At 40.6% G+C, this 18,349-nt stretch overlaps 1 long non-coding RNA gene across 2 annotated transcripts in view; it reads right to left on the reverse strand.

Moving 5' to 3' along the window:
• The window catches only part of LOC307220684, a 33,798-nt gene extending 21,504 nt beyond the window's left edge, over positions 1-12,294 (reverse strand). Inside the window, exons 1-3 of one of the 2 annotated variants that reach the window (XR_013841043.1) lie at positions 12,183-12,294; positions 9,164-9,272; positions 7,902-8,274 (exon numbers count right to left, since the gene is read on the reverse strand). This is a non-coding gene — a long non-coding RNA (uncharacterized lncRNA). Of the gene's footprint in view, positions 1-7,901; positions 8,275-9,163; positions 9,273-12,182 lie in introns of those variants that run through there. The other variant, XR_013841042.1, reaches the window with a different exon arrangement.
• Positions 12,295-18,349: the final 6,055 nt, after the last annotated feature.

Raw genomic sequence — 18,349 nt, forward strand, 5'->3', positions numbered from 1 at the left:
CACATACAGGGGGGATTGTGCAGAGGTCAGTTTTTCTTGTGTCAATGTCTTCCAGGTGTTGTTTTGAATCCCCATCACCCTTGACCATTGACAATGCTGGCTGTGACTGATGGAAATTGTAGTCAAAGGCATCTGAAGGATAGCATTTTGGGAAAGGATGGAATAGGTAGGTGTTAGTAACTTGGTCCCAAACCAAGGGTCACAATGGGGGATGAAGCCAATGGATGTGATCCCATCTTCCACAATATGTTCATATGGATATGTTCATAGGAAAATGGGTTAGCGTAAACAATTTCTTTTTCTGTTTTAAAAAAAAATGAAGCTTGAGAGTCTAAGAAAGTCACAAGATTACTTATTGTGTATATAAATATAAAAAAAAATTGTTGCATTGGAGTATCTCAGTGAAAAGATAGATGTTAATCTGTATTTATTCTGCTAATGCTCTCAGACTTCAGTAGAAGGATAAATTCCTCAGTTGTGCTAAGCATTACACAAATATATAACAAAAATGTTGCCTTCATTATAAAGTAGGTAATAACCCAAAGTTGAAGTTAATGATGTGCAGTTCTGAAATGACAGTGATTAATACTGTACTAGGTAATAGATTTTTAATCATGCCAACAAAAGGAACATTATTCAGGTGATTCACTGGTCATTTACTAGTGTAGACTCATTATATCCCTTGAGACTACACCAATGTAATTGGTCAGTGAGTCACTCACCACATTTGTTCATTTGGTTGGAATTTGTTGTGTGTTGGATATGCAGGATTGGTCTATGAAATGTTGCCATTCCGAGGAAGACTGGCAAAGAGAAGTGTTTTGGACACAGACATTGAAAAACAAATATTCTTCATTATAATGCTCATCAAGGGACGAAGAACAAATGGTGAGTTGGCCTCTGCATGTTCATCAGCCAACGACTGCAATATCAAGGAATGCTTTTATTCTATTACATATATAAATCTAATAAATACGTAAATAATAAATATTGTATATCTGAAACAGGCATCAGAAATCTCAAAACCCAGCAGAATTCACCATCTAAAGAAGGGGATGATGCTTAAATCCCAGTGAGGACAAAGGAATAGGTTAGCTTCAATTAACTTAAATACCATGATGTCTTCCAAATTTTACACCTCAGGGAATCTCTGGTCTGTGAGCCTAATATTGCATGCCAGGCATCCTCATTTGGCCCAGGAGGCCATTTTAACTATACCACACCCAGCTGTCCTGTACCTGCTGTTATATATGACATCACATGAGAGGCAGGTAAAAGCAAGGCTTGGGAGAAAGGGATTTGAAAGCCCCACCAATCACCAATGCTGCCAAAGACCACCACCCCTCCCGTGTTTCCCAGTTATACCCAAATCAGCTGATTGTCAGGGCTTCAGAAGCAAAGGGGCTTTGCAAGCCCTTGGAAATTATTGCACTAGGGACTTGGAAAGCTTAGGGGAAAGGAGCAATTTTTTCCTTTCCAAAGGAAGCAGTTGGCATGCAAAGCACTTGGAGAAGCACTTTGAATACAAAGTGCTTTCTCTGCAGATGGGGAATTGCTCCATCTTTATTAGCATTCCCTTCTGTGCAAAGACTTCAGAGTGGCTCCCTCTATCAACTGATCATTGGTTAGAGAGGTTTTCACACAGCCAAAGCTCCACGAAGCCCAGTTTCCTTGTGCTTCTTCTGCTTGTAGTTCATATCAAACCTAACATCACATCTGACCTCCAATTCAAATCTTTATTCCAGTCATAGACCAGCATGATAAAAACACCTCCATACATTAATAAAACATGCTAGATAGCCAATATGGCAACTGCAGAAGTAGAAGATACACATATTCATACTCTCGGTTACAACAGCATAAGATTAGAATGCATAAAACTTGTAAATCAAACCTTCAGTTTTAGACCTGCCATGTGGCACATAACATTCTCTTACATGTGTCAATCATAGCAGCACATCTGATGAAAGCTGGGTTTTCTGCACATGTTTGCAGGTACCCTTTTACTGTTATCCTCAAATGATTCAGGCCCATTCCAAATGAATAAAATATTAAAGAACACTGTCAGTTACAGGAACAATTCAATTAAGATTTCACAAAGCTTTTTTTTTGTTTGTTTCAGTGTATCTTGCCCATCAATATGAATATGATTATTGTTTCACACAGTGGGAGCTTTCCTCTTAATGATACTTAGCAGCAGGGGCTTTGTTTGCTGATGCAAATGAGAAACAATAGTTTGTATTGTCTAATATACAGCATTAGCTATCAAGAAGCTGGGTTCAGACCAGTGCTTTTGTCCTTCCCTTCCCTTAATTTCTAATTGCAAAAGCTCTTTTTGGACTGTTTCTGAATGGATGTGCCATCTCAGAGAGAAAAAGATCTGGCTTCAGGGGCGGGAAACTGCCACATTGCCATCTGTGCAACCTTTCAGGGGCCACATGAAAGTGGTGGGCAGGGCCAGGGGCAAAACTGGGCAAAACAACTGTGAATTTTACCTTCGTGTGGTTGGCTACACATACTCATACACTCCTCTCTGTCCTCCAGCTAGGCAAGCAAGAAGCTGCATAAGAGTTCCAGACACATTCCAGGCAGGGAAAAGCACTCAAGGAGGGCGTGGCTTGGGAGGGGAAGTGGCCTGGGGAGAGTTCCAAGGGCCAGAGAAAGAGTCTTGGAGGTCTCCATTTGGCCCCCAGACCTGAGGTTCCAGATACCCAACTTAGTAGGGTGTTGCACAGCTCTCCCCAACCCTATACCCCACATCCAAAGGCATGCAGTGTCTCATCCCTACCTTCTCCCAGGAAGATGCAGCTGGTCTGGTAGGTCCCTTCTGCTTTCCTAGGCCTCTTTGCTGCTTTTCCTTCTGCCTGCCTCTCCTTCCTTCCCAACCAACTTTTCTCTGACAGCTCCAGGTTACTCAGGGCAGTCCAACCTGATCTGCAGCAACTCAGGAGAAGCCTGGATCCCCCAGAATCAATCCAAATCAGTTTGGCTTTGGGCTTTGGCTGAATCCATTGCAAAGCCCTGCAATTTTGTCCTTTTTCATTTGATTTTTGCACACATATCCGTTGGATTGAGGCACTAGACACTGGAGAACAGCCTTTACCAAAGGTGCCATGGACTTTGAAGATGCTCAGGACAAAAGGGAGAAATGAGCTAAGAGGAAGGCATGTTTGGCAAACACTCACCGTGATCAACTCCTGCCCGGAAACCTATGCCCCCACTGTGGAAGGACGTGTGGATCCAGAACTGGCCTCCACAGTCACTTATGGCCTCATTGTTAAGATCATGTTCATGGAAGACAATCTTACTCAGCTATGAGTGAGCACCAAAAAGAAGACTAGACTTCAGCATACAGTAATAGACAATAAAGAATAATTGGTATAATCAACAATAAAGAATAGGAAGTAGGTGGAAATCTGAAACGGCAAAAAATAGGAAAAGATACAAGACCTGATTGTGGAATAAAATGTGAAATAACACCACAATGCTTTTCCAGAATAATATGAAGATTGTTAATCATATGGGATGTTTTAATATTGAATGCATCAGAATGCAATAATTTTGATTCTGAAAGTTCCCACATTAGCCCTATCATGAGAGGCTCATCCTATACCAGCCATGAGTAAAAATATTTAATTATAGCACAATGGCACACAATTTATTCTTGTTCAGATTAGTCAAATGCTACCTGCCCATGAAATTTAATACCTGTCAACTCAAATATCAGTTTGAATTCTGACAACTGAAAGGCATATAAAACATATCCAATATTTTTTAAAATAAAAAATCTTCCAGGTAGCTCAATAGAGGAATAATTAACACTGGCATGCATAAGGGAAGCTATCAGTGCCACTCTAAGTGGTGTTAGTAGGAGGAGATATAGCACGAGATTGAGAGATGTGCATACAGGTATGAATCCAACTGACTTCACTCAAAAAACTTCAGTCAAAAATGTATCATGAAGAAATCTCGTTGTCTGAGGTGATGTGAGGTTCATGCAATCTGTGGTAGCTGTTTCACACATGCTAGTCATCACATTACATTCATTTGTTTTATTTATCACATTTATATACCATCTTTTCCTATGAGGAACTTGAGGTGGTATTGAACAGATGGAAAGCTCTTTAATCCGAGTAGGCTGAAAGCAAAGAGTAAGGTTACCATAACTTCCGTCACAGAGCTTCAGTATGCTGATGACAGCGTACTGTGTGAACACTCAGAGGATGATCTCCAAACCATCCTAATTATATTCACAGAAGTTTACGAAAAGCTTGGTCTATCATTCAACATCCCAAAAACCAAAGTGCTGCACCAACAAGCACAAAACAACCCCTCTGCAGCACCACAAATCCACCTCAATGATGTAACATTGGAAAGTGTTGATCACTTGTCCTACCTGGGCAGTTAGTTATCTTTCCACAAGGACACTGATGCTAAAATCCAGCATTGCCTGAGCTCTGCGAGTGCAGCTTTTTCCCGATTTAAGTGCTGCATGTTTGAGTACCGGGACATTTGCAGGGAAACCAAAATGCTTGTTTACAAAGCTATTGTACTACCAACCTTACTGTATTGGTGTCTCTGAAAAAATTTACATATCATTTGGGAGGACAGGTGAACTAATGCCAGTGTCCTGGAAGAAGCAAAGTGTTGAAGCACTGATTCTTCAACATCAGCTTCATTGGAAAGGTCATGTTGCATAGATGCCTGCTGATCATCTTCCAAAGCAACTACTCTATTCTGAACTTAAAAATGGAAAGCATGATGCTGGTGGTCAACAAAAGAGGTTTAAAGACTCTCTTAAAGCAAATCTTATAACATTTAGTATAAACACTGCCCATTAGAAAACACTGGCCTGTGAGCGCTCAAATTGGATAACAGCCTAAGTTCAGTGGGACTTACTTCCAAGTAAAGGGAGACAGGATCACAACTTGAATCCCATTGAAATTCATTGGCTTTAACTGTGTCCTTTAGCTTCATTAATGTCAATGGGACTAGGTTGTGACTAACTTTTACTGGATTGTGCCCCCCACACACTTAATTTTGAAAGATGATTTCAGTTTGGTAATGAATTTAATTAGCTCAGTAAGGCACCAATGAAGCTACCTGAGAAATAGCTATTAATAATGTCCCCAACTATTTAGCAGGAATTTTATCCCAAATTAGATGGCTCAGATTCAGGAAAAAGTAATTAGTCAAAGATCTAAGCTCATTATGGAGATTCCAATTAAAGCCTCTTTTCAGTGTGCTGTGGCAGTAAAATAAGTAAATTTTAGAACAGAAAATGAATGTGACAGGAAATCCTGGGATTATACAGTTCTATTAGTATTATGCCCTCTGCCACAATGAGATGATCTGTTTTAATTGATCCACAGATACATAGCAAAAGCAGCAAGTAAAATGAGCAGTGCTGAGGAAGGCTCACACTGCCTTTGCATACTCTCAGCGCCTAACTACATGAGATGTTGATGGCATGCTTAGCAATCACATTGTGGATTTTTAAAAATTATTTCTTCATTTGACTTTTTGGGGAATAACACAGAAACAACCAAACATAAATACCAAACAAGACAGCAACAATTGCCTGGTACAACTGCAGAATTTGACCAAATGAAGAGTAAAAATGCCAGGAAGTGAGAAGAGGCATTATTAACTTTGAGGGGTTTTTTTGGTGCTTACAATCAAGCAGAATAGAAATTTTATGAAATAAATAAAATGAATAAACTACTCCAAATATCTGCACAGCAAAATCAAGCCTCCATACACATCTACAGTCTCCAAAACAGGTCTCTTCAAAGTTCTATCTGCATTCCTTCAGTCCTGCTTTGACATCCTTCAATATGAGCAAATGGTAGTAGCCACCACCATGACCGCTCAAAAGTATTCTCCCTTAGTATACCCTGTTAAATTGGCTTAGGTGCAAATTAAATACCAGCTATAGAGGAAGTAGAATTTTTTGTGAAATTATTTTTGGGATTACTGCTAGCCATGTTTACTGAGGAGGCAAATTCCACAGAAAGGGTAATAGCACAGGAAAGAAGAACAAGAAGGCTTGTTAATACTTAACCTTGTCTAGATGTTCTTCAAACACAGAAATAATACCCTTTCTCTCTACTTATTACCGGTATGTAGGAATAATAAAGCCAATTCTCTCTCTGCCATAACCTTTTCCTTTGAACTAGCCTCCTGAAATTAACAGTAGCTATTCAGATCATGAAGGGACATGGGTGGCGCTGTGGGTAAAACCTCAGTGCCTAGGACTTGCCGATCGCATGGTTGGCGGTTCGAATCCCCGCGGCAGGGTGAGCTCCCATCTTTCGGTCCCAGCTCCTGCCCACCTAGCAGTTCGAAAGCACCCCTAAGTGCAAGTAGATAAATAGGTACCGCTTTATAGCGGGAAGGTAAACGGCGTTTCCGTGTGCTGCGCTGGTGCTGGCTCGCCAGAGCAGCTTCGTCACACTGGCCACGTGACCCGGAAGTGTCTCCGGACAGTGCTGGCCCCTGGCCTCTTAAGTGAGATGGGCGCACAGCCCTAGAGTCGGACACGACTGGCCCGTATGGGCAGGGGTACCTTTACCTTATTCAGATTATGGCTAGTGTTACTTTATCAAAACAAAATGTCACAATCCTAAACAGGTTTTCCCAGAAGTAAATGCCATTGATTCTAATGGAAAGGAAGTTTAAAAATGCTGCCTACCACTAATGAGATGAGATCTTGCATTACTGTCCAGGGTAAACTAATATTTGGCCATGTGGGCACTTGCTTAAAGGTGGAAATTGATGGGGATAGCCAAAAGGGTGGCTGTTCTGAGATAATGGGAATCAAAGCAGATCTTAATTCAATAAAGCAGAAATTGTCGCCATTGCATTGCACTTCCGCCAGATCAACATATGGTAGCACAGCTGACAGATATAATCTTTACTCTGTTTTTTCTGTTTCACATGTTCGTTGCATTTGGTGATATCCTACACAAGAATTTATATAATTTGCCTGTAACTCCTTAGTGCTACAACACTCATTGCTGTGAAACTACAGCATTATCTTAATCCTGAATTCTGACATCTCAAGAGTTAATTTAGTGATTAAATGAATGGTCTAAGGCCCCCAACAGCAGGGGCCTCCAAAATCCTCAGATTTTGATGTGGAGTGGTTGCTTACCCACCCACCCCTCTTTAAAAGACAAAGCTGTCTTCTTCTTTTTTTAAAAAAAGCCAAGCATATTGAGACACAAATGTACCAGCCCAGGATTCTGTTTGCAAGTGTTGTTCAGTTCCTAAACAATGTTATTTGAAACTTGCTGATGACCACCCACCAAACACATTTGTCCCCACCTTATGAGCACAAATGGAGAGAGAGAGAGAGAGAGAGAGAGAGAGAGAGAGAGAGAGAGAGAGATGCTTTTTAATTCATTTCATTTGCCTGCTGACAGTTTATAAAGGGGGATGGCAACACAGTTGGTTTCAAAAAAAGAACACCACCTGCACTTGCTAAAAGAACTGATGCTGCAGACAGCACCTTCAACACAATTCCTTTTTAAATGGAATAGATCATTTGTAGAGCATCCTTTATGATCTCACCAATAATCTAGGCAGAGAAGCAAGAGATGATCAATTTCCAGTTTGAAAATGCATTGTGCTTATCCTGCTAACTCAGCTTATCCTGTTATTGTTTTTCTCCATAGACCAGGACTCTTTCAAATTCTACGAGTCCATCTCTATTAAAAAGTGCATCATTTTTATCACAGACTGCAAACAAACTCTTTGGAGAAACAGCACATTATGTCTTTTACAAATCATTGCATTTTTCCAGATGTATGGTATGTTAGAAACCTGACACAAAAGATGTGAATCGGGTTAACGAGCCTGCCTGCATTTCTACCAAAATGTGTGTCGATTCATTTGAATAAATTTGACCTTTTCTGTTTATTGCCTTCTTGTAGTGGGGAAAGAATTCAGTCCATAGCCAATCATTATGATGACCACAAGTCCACTCAGGCACCTTGACAGCTGAATCGCCACCCCATCAAGAGATTTTCCCTCAGGCAACTGGCTGAGCTGGCACACATTCGTTGGTTCTTTTTGCACATTAAATATCTTTACAGTTTTCATATTTTTGCTGTTTTTACACTTTTCACTTCTGCTTTGTACAGCATTTGCAGGCAAAGATTTATACAGCATAACACACACCATTAGCACTTTGCAAGCCTTTGTTGTACAGATGCTAAGCTATCCACAAGGCTTTCAAGTTTCAATATGCAGGGAGGGAGTTGATGCTTCCTAGGGGATGGAGGAAAGGAAATGTTTGCAGAGGGCTGCATTTGGTTAAGACAGCAAGAACAACATTACAGCACTAGAGTAAAAAAGCATCAGAATCCAGACTTTGGCCTGGACCCAAAGAACGGTATAACTTGTTCCATGTGTTCAAAGGGGTCTCTTCTTAAACCACAGCTCCTCATACCAAACTTCTTTGAAACTGGAGGGAGTTTCTAAGGCAACATAGAGGTCTGTGGTCCAAAGAGGGGAAAGTTGTCTCACTGAGCAATGCAGATTTTTGGACCAAACTAAATCAGCTTTATGTATCTGCCCCTTAAATACCAACCATGAGAAGATGAAGCAAAATTAAGAAAGTGAGATAAAAGCAAACAACAGATAATTTTACAAGTCAGTGTGCCTTAGTCTGCACTGGCTACAGCTTCATGTTGTCCTCAAGGGCAGCCTCCCGCAGAGAACCTTGCAGTATTCAAATCAAGAAAGTTCCCAGGGCATGAATTATTGAAGCAAGGATATCTCTGCTGTGGAATGGTCATAGCCAGGGGTCAGCAAGGTTTACCTCGTCTGAGCCGGTTCACTTCAGCAGAGATCCCTCTGTGGGCTGGGCCGTGCATGTGTGTGAGCGCGCGCACCTGTGATTTCCGGGATCTGCGTCTGCACAGACGCGATGTCTGGCGTCTGCGCATGCGCACATGCAATTTCCAGGGCCGCAAAAGCGAGCACAAAAAAGTGAGCGGGCGGCTCGGTTCGGGGGCAGCTTGGGGGCCGGTTAAACAACCCCTGTGGGCCGCTTGTGGCCCATGGCCTTAGGTTGCCAACCCCTGGTCATAGCACTTAGCAGGTCAAAAGTACTGCAGCTATTTGAGTACTTTAAGAGTTTTCCCAGACCACCTACCTGCTCCTACAAGAGGAATGCAACCTCATCAACAGCAGGTTACTGTACCAATCACCCACAGAGCCTCCATCTCATAGAGATTCAGTTTCAGTTGCTTCTTCATATGAAACTGGATCAAGGAAAAAATCCAAAATGCATTAGCATTGTAAGTAAATATATGTCTGGCAGACCTAATGCTTGTTTTATTTTATTTTTCTTCAAATCAACAAATGAGCATCTGATATTACAAAAAAGGTTCCTTTCTGGTCTAATGTCATTGTGTATGTATTCTTACATTGCACAAATGGAATTAATTTTATATGCAAAAGATAATTTTGCATCTTCTTTTGTCTGTTTATAAGTCAGTTTCTGCTCAGTCTTGATGCTTTGATTAGCCGTCCTCTGCTTGGAAAGGACAACAGCTCTGTTCCACTATTGATACTGTGCCTAACACTTGGGTTTTGATAGAACCAATGAGCAAACTAGATGTTACCCCTAAACATGAAACTGTCACAGAAAACAGGACTTGCCTGTCTAGCTTTCTCTTCCTCTACTGCAATGTTTAGTATAACTTACCTGGGTCCATATTTCATGAAATTCTGTGTTTCTTAAGATTCTCTCCATATCACTGGCTATCACTGGTAGTGAGTAAAGAAATGTGGGACATAATAGCATCAGGGCACACAGCAGATGTTTCTCATGCCCTAATGCATTGCATTTTGCTTCCTTTTTTCTTTTTTAAACTAGCTTCAAAGTTGCCTTTTTCTGTTGCACCATATGCTAGGGTAACCTATAGTTTAGTTTTATTGTTGGTCTGGACAGCAATAGTCATTTGAAGCTAGCTCTCTGCCTTTTAGCATAGCTACAATTCTTGAAAAATTGGGGGATTCTAGTCTCAGCCCAAGAAGAATCTAATAGTAGTTAAATGTACTAGAACACACAGGTCCCAGATTAATACTTGCCCCATATACCAGGTGTAGTCCAGGTACAATGAGCTCCACCCTCTGAGCTATACACTTGTATAAGCATGTACAAATCGATATCTGAATTACAGATCAGGGATTCTAACAGAATAATAAATTGAGGGATAAATCACTTTAACTGTTACTGTTGTTCAAACAACTGGGAGTCAAAAACCCTTTCTGATCTACGGCAGATCACCCAGGGATTTTCTAGTAGATCCTGATGTACCTTCTACCCCCCCCCTCACCCCATGCCAGCATTTTCTTTAGTCTACCACCAACCAAGTCTAAACATTCTGCAGATCAACATTTATTAATTGAAAATAACGTTAACCAATCCTGACTGTTCTGTAGTGGAATGAGAAAATAATTCCTCTACCTGCCACCCTGTCAAAGAACAATGGTTAAGCTTTGCTTGGCATTGCAGTCACAGAATTCCTGTGCCAAACAGAAACTATATGTATGATATTATTCATAATCTGCCTAGCACCTTTATAAGGAACAAGCACCAACTTCCAAGGCCAGCCATCTATTCCCCAGGCCACTGCATCTTTGCTCACATATTGTGAAATATGGCAGGATACTTCTTAACAGTTATTTAGCATTTGCTGTAATTTCTAAGTGCATTTCACATATACAAGCTCAGTAATGCTAGCTAGGCCAGCATTATTGTCCCTGGCTTATAGGAGAATATGGTTTCAAGATATCATGGTTTATCTATGGTTGCCCAGTTTATATGCCTCTAGGAACACAAAGACAAGGGTATGGTTAATCAGTCAATGAAGCCAATTTTGGGAGCATCTGTCTCTCATCACTAGATGAAGGAAAGCCCCAGCTTAGACAGTTTTAAAATGGGATTAGACAAATTCATGGAGGAGGCCATGAAGCAGAGGTGGCCTTTTTCCAGTGAGATCTTGTGAGAGTTCCATGAGATCTCACTGGAATAAGCCATGAAACTGGTGTAGGCTGACCCAGGAAATTCCTTCTAAAAATAGAGAAGGGAATTCCTAGGTCATTCTAAAGCAGTTTTAGGGACCTTTCCTTGGACTTGTATTACTCAATTTTTCTATGTAACACTTGTCAATCACAGCTTTGACTTCGCTTATTGGCTATTGGCTAAAAGAAGTTGTTTTGAATGATGCCTGCACATTTTGTTCAATAACTTTTGTTCTACAAAGGTTACTTTTTAAAAAAGTAAATGTTAAACTGTGGAACCCCTGCTGGCTCTGAGTCTGGTAGAGCAATAGTCCTGTGTCCCCCCCCCCACACACTCTCAGCAGCCTTAGCTAGGGAGAGGGCTTAACTTAAGGATTCTCCCTCAGATAGAGATTCTCCAAAGCTGCCTTCCATTTACCTCCAGCAAAGGAAAACCCATCTCCTGCCAGCAAGTGATCTCACTAGCTTGTCACTTGCACCAGCCAGACTCTTGCTGGTGCCCACAAGACTCTGCTGCTTGCTTCTTTCAAGCAGGAGGCTCAGAAAGCCAGGCTGGCAGTTGCCCTCCCTGAAGATTGCTGAGGGTGCCACCTCACTACACCATTTGGATTTCCCAAACTGGCAGGATGCATATTTTGGGGTTACTCCTACCTCAGTCTAAAGCGAGGTTAGTTTAATGGCTGGTGTTTATTACCAGGTGGGGGGAACTCTGCATAATACAAAGGGCAACTTTCTTCTGCCCGTGCCTAAATAGCCACTTTTTAAAAACAGTTGAGCTGTTAAGTTCTATGCTAAGGCACGTATGCACTTTGGAAAGGTAATTTGAAAGCGAGTTGAGCCATGACAAATAGGGACAGCTGGCCTAATTGAATCATTTGATCTAAGACAGCTCAACTTGGTTATCCTCACTGCAGCCCACATTGATATTAGCGAGTGAATCATTAGCCATGAAATCATGTCGACTTTGCCGACTGCACCGTTCTTGACATGACAGGGAGCGCGGTCTGCCTTTCATTATAGCCCCAATGAGTTCTTTAGTCTGTCATGAAGAAAGGGGAGGGGGGAAAGATGTCGTTGGAGCGAGGAGGAGGGGAGAGTGAACTTTTCGGCATAACAACAGAAAGCAATTTGCTCCAACATACCTCGCAGAACAGTTCAAAGAAAGACACTTTTGTTGTGGCTCAGGTTATCTGTTAGCCACAGCAGAAAGCATGTGCACCCAAGCTTGTTCTCTTGGCTCTGCTGTCAGCCCTTCGACCGCATACACAACACAATCTGCTGTTGGAATACAAGGACATGTGCAGAATAGCTGTTTTTTGAGGGAATGTAGAGACAGGCTGAGATATTTGTTTTACTTAGAAATGCTTACATTCTGTACACCAGTCCTGGGCTGGGGTTGGTAGCTTAGATATAGGAAGCAAAAGGCCATTTAAACAAAAGGCATCTGTTTATCAAAATTTAGCCCAATTGTTTGCTCTAGGTATAGGCCATAAGACTTGGCTGTTCCTCTCTCTGCCATGGGATTTGGTCTTATCCCCATTGCAGAGCAGTAACCATCCTGTATTTTATTTCTATACGAATAAGAGTAATTATGTCTAAATATGTATCTATACATATATATGAGCAGTGCTCAGAAAGCAGCCACCACTACCATCTAGGAAAATACATACTCATACCCCAAAGCAAACAAGACGCTGAGAAAAAGAGGGCAACACCTCCATCAAGACATAAAAGCCAAAAGTGAGTAATTTGAACTCATTAATAAAGAAATGGGGAAGATCAGGGGGACTCCATGGCACCCATGAGTGTTGTGTTGGGAACCCAAACTCTAGGTTGTAGTACCAGCTTACATAAGCCTTCAGATAACTAACACAAAGGGTGAAAGGGTCGCTTTGCTCTTCAACTTGTCTTTAGTCTGAAAGTGTCTGTGTAGTTCCTGCTTCCCTGTTTCTGATTGCCAGCTTGGGTTGTGACCTCTGTCTGCCTTTGAATACATAAGCGCTTCTGCACCTTTGCTCCTTTGCTCCTTGCTGTGGGCCTCAGAGCCTGCCTATTTTATACCGTGCATCCATTTCTGACTCTTGCTCAGGCCTTTCTTGGTTGGATCACTCTTGAGGTCACTTCATGCCTGATGATCCTGCTGGCCCTTCAGTTGGGCTCCAAGACTGCTCCTGCAACAGGACAGTGGTTGCCCACCCCCTTTTTAAAATGAGTGAAAAGGTTAAAGCCTTTGCTTTTACCTTTTTCTGGTTGAATGGCTAAGTTCAGCTTAATCAAGGGATTGTTTTATTAGACCAGAGCCAGACCCTGTGTTCTGGTAACAAAGTACAGGGCTGGAGGCCAGAACATCACTGCTTGGCCCATATTCGTTTTCAGTGATATGGAAAAGCAGACATGGGTCTGGACAGAGCTGTGTGTGCTTGGAAAAAAACTGGGAAACATCCAGCTCAGAAGCAATGGTAATGGCATATTTTTGTGAGTCAAAAGGATTTCCCAGTTTTCAGCAGTGTAATGCCAAGATTTCAAAAATGCAAGCTAAATACATTTCCTCAACAGCATTCAAAAGTGATCATTAGCATTGGTATATTTGACTCACTGAATTCAAAAACATCTATTTTCTGCCAATAGACAGAGTTTCTTTTTTGTCTTGGAACACAATGAAAACCCAAATGGGGTGAAGACTAAGATTTTATCAAATAGCCCAAAGAAAGCTAAAAAGCACTGCCATGATATTGCACATATATGATTCCTGAAGGTGGGTCTGGAGCTTAATTGTGGCATAGCACTTTCCAGACCTAGCCTTTGCTGAAGTTTTTTCAAAGAGAAGTGGTTCTGAGGCTTAGATAGCTCAGTCAATGGAGCATGAGATTTAATCTCAGGCCCCACATTGGGCAAAAGGTCCCTGCATTGTAGGGGGTTGGACTAGTCCAGATAATTCTCTTGGTCCCTTCCAACTCTACAGTTCTATGATCCTATACTGTTGATTTCAGTAAGTCACCATGATATTCTTGCAAAGAAACTTGTAAAATGTGGGTTGAACGAGGTAACTGTTAGGTGGATTTGTAGCTGGTTGACTGACGGAACCCAAAGAGTACTCATTAATGGTTCCTCGTCTCCCCGGGAAAAAGTGACAAGTGGAGTACTGCAGGGTTCTGTCCTGGGCCCATTGTTGTTCAACATCTTTAAAACAACATGGATGAAGGTATTGAGGGGATGCTCATCAAATTTGTAGGTTACTGTACACCCAATAGGGAAGGGTAGCCAATGCCTCTGAAGACAAAATCAAGATTCAAAATGACCTTAGCCAATCAGAGAACTGGGCCAAAACTGACAAAATTAATTTCAATACTGGCTGAGAGAATGGCTGCTTCTTGAAAACACTGACGTGTTAGATTTAGAAGGTTTTAATAATGTATTTGGTTGGCATGCATATTTGTGCTATGATAAGGTAAAAGCACATAAAGCGTTTAAAAATCACATTGTTAGAAAAGCATTGTTTCATGTTTGGATAAGATATAAGGATTTGTTAGAAAAGAAAACCCCAAGATGGTTGTCACCAATGGAAGCAAAGGCACAGAAAAAACTCAATATGGAGGCCAAATGGCCAAAATATTGGGAAATTTTGGAACAAGACGGAGACAGAATAAAATTGCAGAGCTTTGAAAAATTGAAAAATAAAGTGTGAGATTGGCTTCATTATTACCAAATAATGGAGGCATATAATTCGGACAAAAAAGTTGGCTTCCAGGTGGAAAAATCAAAATTGGAAACAGAATTGTTTGATCCAAAAACTAAGCATTTGTCAAGAATGTATAACTTGTTGCTGAGATGGAACACTCAGGATGAAATGGTGAAATCAGTTATGATTAAATGGGCACAAGATGTTGGACATAACATAATGATGGCTGACTGGGAACAGTTATGGACCACAGGTATGAAATTTACGGCATGTAATGCCCTAAGAGAAAACTTAATGAAAATGATTTACAGGTGGTACATGACACCAGTCAAGCTTGCAAAAATTTACCATTTGCCGATAATAAATGTTGGAAATGTAATGAGATTGAAGGTACATTCTTTCACCTTTGGTGGACATGCCCAAGGATTAAGACATTCTGGAAGATGATTTATAATGAAATGAAAAAGGTATTCAAATATACCTTCCTGAAGAAACCAGAGGCCTTTCTCCTGGGCATGGTCAGCCAATTGGTGCCAAAGAAGGATAGAACATTTTTTATGTATGCAACAACAGCAGCAAGAATACTCATCGCAAAATATTGGAAGACACAAGATTTACCCACCCGGGAAGAATGGCAGATGAAGTTGATGGACTACATGGAATTGGCGGAAATGACTGGCAGAATCCGAGACCAGGGAGAAGAGTCGGTGGAAGAAGACTGGAAAAAGTTTAAAGACTATTTACGGAAATACTGTAAAATTAATGAATGTTAGGAAAATGTTGGAATGAAGTTATATGGCTTTAGTAGAAATGTTATAAGGAATTAAGGATAAATATAATAGAGTATTAAAGGGAAAATAAGGTTAGAATGTCATAAGATAATTATAGGATTAAAAATAGAGGAAGATGGAAAGGAATTGCTGGAAAAATTAATAGAAGTGGAATACAAAAAGGGAGGTGTGAGAAGGTCGCGGAAATAAGTGAATGAAAGATAAGATATTGAATTTTTTGATGTGTTTTAAACTGTGTTTGTTCTGTTTTGTTGTTTAATGTTAGTGTTTTGTTAGTGTAATGTAGTGTTTTTTGTGTTTTTTTGTATTGTATTGTATTGTATTGTATTGTATTGTATTGTTTTTATTTTTTGTAGTGTTTAAATTGTTGGAAAAGGTAATAAATATTATTCTAAAAAAAAAAAAATTCAATAGTGGCAAATATAAGGTTCTACACTTAGGCAGGAAGAACCAGCTGTACAAATACAAGATGGGGAACACCTGGCTTGCCAGTAGTACATGGGGAAAGGATCTAGGGATATTAATAGACCACAGGCTTAACATAAGTCAACAGAGTGATGGAGCAGCAAAAAACCTAAGGGTATTCTAGGCTACATCAAAATAAGTATAGTGTCTCAATCAAGGGAAGTAATAGTTCTGCTCCATTCTACCTTGGTCAGGCCACACCTGCAGTATTGTGTCCAGTTCTGGGTGCCCTGATATTGACAAGCTGGAATGTGTGCAGAGGAAGGCAGCCAAGATGGTAAAGGGTTTGGGAACGAAGCCTTAACTGGAATGGTTGAGGGAAATGGTTATGTTTAGCCTGGTAAAGAGGAGACTGAGAGGAGATATGATAGGCATCTTCAAATATCTAAAGGGCTGCTCCAGAGGCTGTGAATTCAATCAATAGATTCAAGTTTCAAGGTAGAAGATTCTGACTAGACATCAGGAAGAACTTTCTGACAGTAAGAGCTGTTTGACAGCAGAACAGACTCCCATGAGAGGTGATGGTTTCTCGTTCTTTGGAGGTTTGTAAGCAGATGTTGGATTACCAGTTGTCGTGTATGATGTAGCTGGGAGCCCTACATTGCAGGGTGTTGGACTAGATTACTCTCAGAGTCCCTTCAAACTCTACAATTCTATGATTTGATTCTGTGATTCAGACTCAACTTGTTATGCAAGAGTAAACCAAGTTTCTATTGAGATCTCATTTCCTGAAAGATTCCAGAGCCTTGTTTTCTTTTTCCTCTGGTCCTCCTGGCACATTAGCAATGTTTATCAATGTTCTGAAGTCAGTTGATACAGCACTAAGTGTACTGTTCCAGTTCCAGTGGGAATCAAAAGGCTTGATTGACTTGCAAGAGCACATAAATATCCCAAAATATCTCAACAAGTTGCACTTAGAGGCACAAAATATAATAATGACTTGCTACAATTGCTACCTGGATGCACTTTGATTTAGTGGCTAGTCTCAATTAGAAATGTAGCAATAAAATGTGTTTTTTCCTCACTGATGAATTTGTACACCAGAATGTTTATCATACTCAGTACCTTATGTCACCTGAATCATTATAATTATCATTCCCTAGTGATGCATGGTTCCAGAGAATGTGATGTGCTGTTTATTAATTATCAGAACCTTGTTTATACATGATGCCTTTATTTCTGCGGGAAGGGAGGAGGTGAACTTGCCTTAATTATGTAAATGTTTTGGAAATACTTTGTGCATTCCTATGCAATGGGTTTCATGTGGCATTTTCACTGAACTCTGCACCATCTTGAAAACACAATGGCCACAATATTGTACAGAATTAGGTATACTGAATTAAATTGCACCCCTTTGCACACAGTTTACTCTATGTTCAACTGCAGCCGTCATAACTATTTGGGACTTGTGATTCACAAACTGTCTGATTCTATTCAGAAAATGGGAAGCTGTCGTAAATGGAGTCATACATTGGATCAATCTAGCTCAGTACTGGCTACATTGAACGGCAGTGGCTCTCCAAGGTTTCAGACAGGTGTGTTTCCCAGCCCTACCTGGTGATGCCAAGGATTCCATGTGGCACCTTTTGTATGCAAAGCTGGTGTTCTATCACTGAGCTACAGCCTTTCCTCAAAAAAATATTTCCTTCAAATCAAATTTGAACTGGCTGTCTAAGGATTTAAGTGGCCAGCACTCCTATAGTCCTGTGCTCTGCCAGGTGAGCTACTAATTTCATAATTCCAATGGCCACTATTCTGTGGTCAAGTTCGTAAACTGGATAAGGTAACAAAAAAGTACATTTGCAAACCTGACTATGGCAATATGAAAACAGGAGAAACTAACTGTGATAGGGTTTCATACCTAATGTCCATTTATTTCACTACCTTTTGGTAAGGTTTTTTTAATAATAATAAAAAACGTGTTACAGAAGGTTCAAGGCAAGAATGGATTCAGCTAAATTGCTATCATTCAGACCAAAGTTCACAGATTCAGTATCTAGAGAAATCATGAACATAAAATTTGCTAAAATGCATTGATGAAGATATTTGTCTGCATGAAAAGTCTTCCTTATATGAGATTCTTCTGGCAATAAGAACAGATCATTTCATTTGGGAGTATCCAGCTAGTACCCTCTACTGACAAAGGCAACTTTTGACAATTTAGTGAACATGAGAGAGAGAATGTGTCCATGTTAATAAGTGGGGAAATGATTCCAAATGCAGAGATGGAAGAATGCTAGGGTGAGGGAGACTGGAGGCCACTGGGTTAGAAATATTGGGTTGTATCCAATGATTCCCTTCCATTCACACGACAGAGAATTTGACTTTGTTAATCGATGCCCAATGTTAATCAACCTCATTCTGCATCTAAACT

This window comes from Podarcis cretensis, assembly GCF_951804945.1.
Source record: "Podarcis cretensis genome assembly, chromosome: 7".
NCBI classification, from domain to species: domain Eukaryota; kingdom Metazoa; phylum Chordata; class Lepidosauria; order Squamata; family Lacertidae; genus Podarcis; species Podarcis cretensis.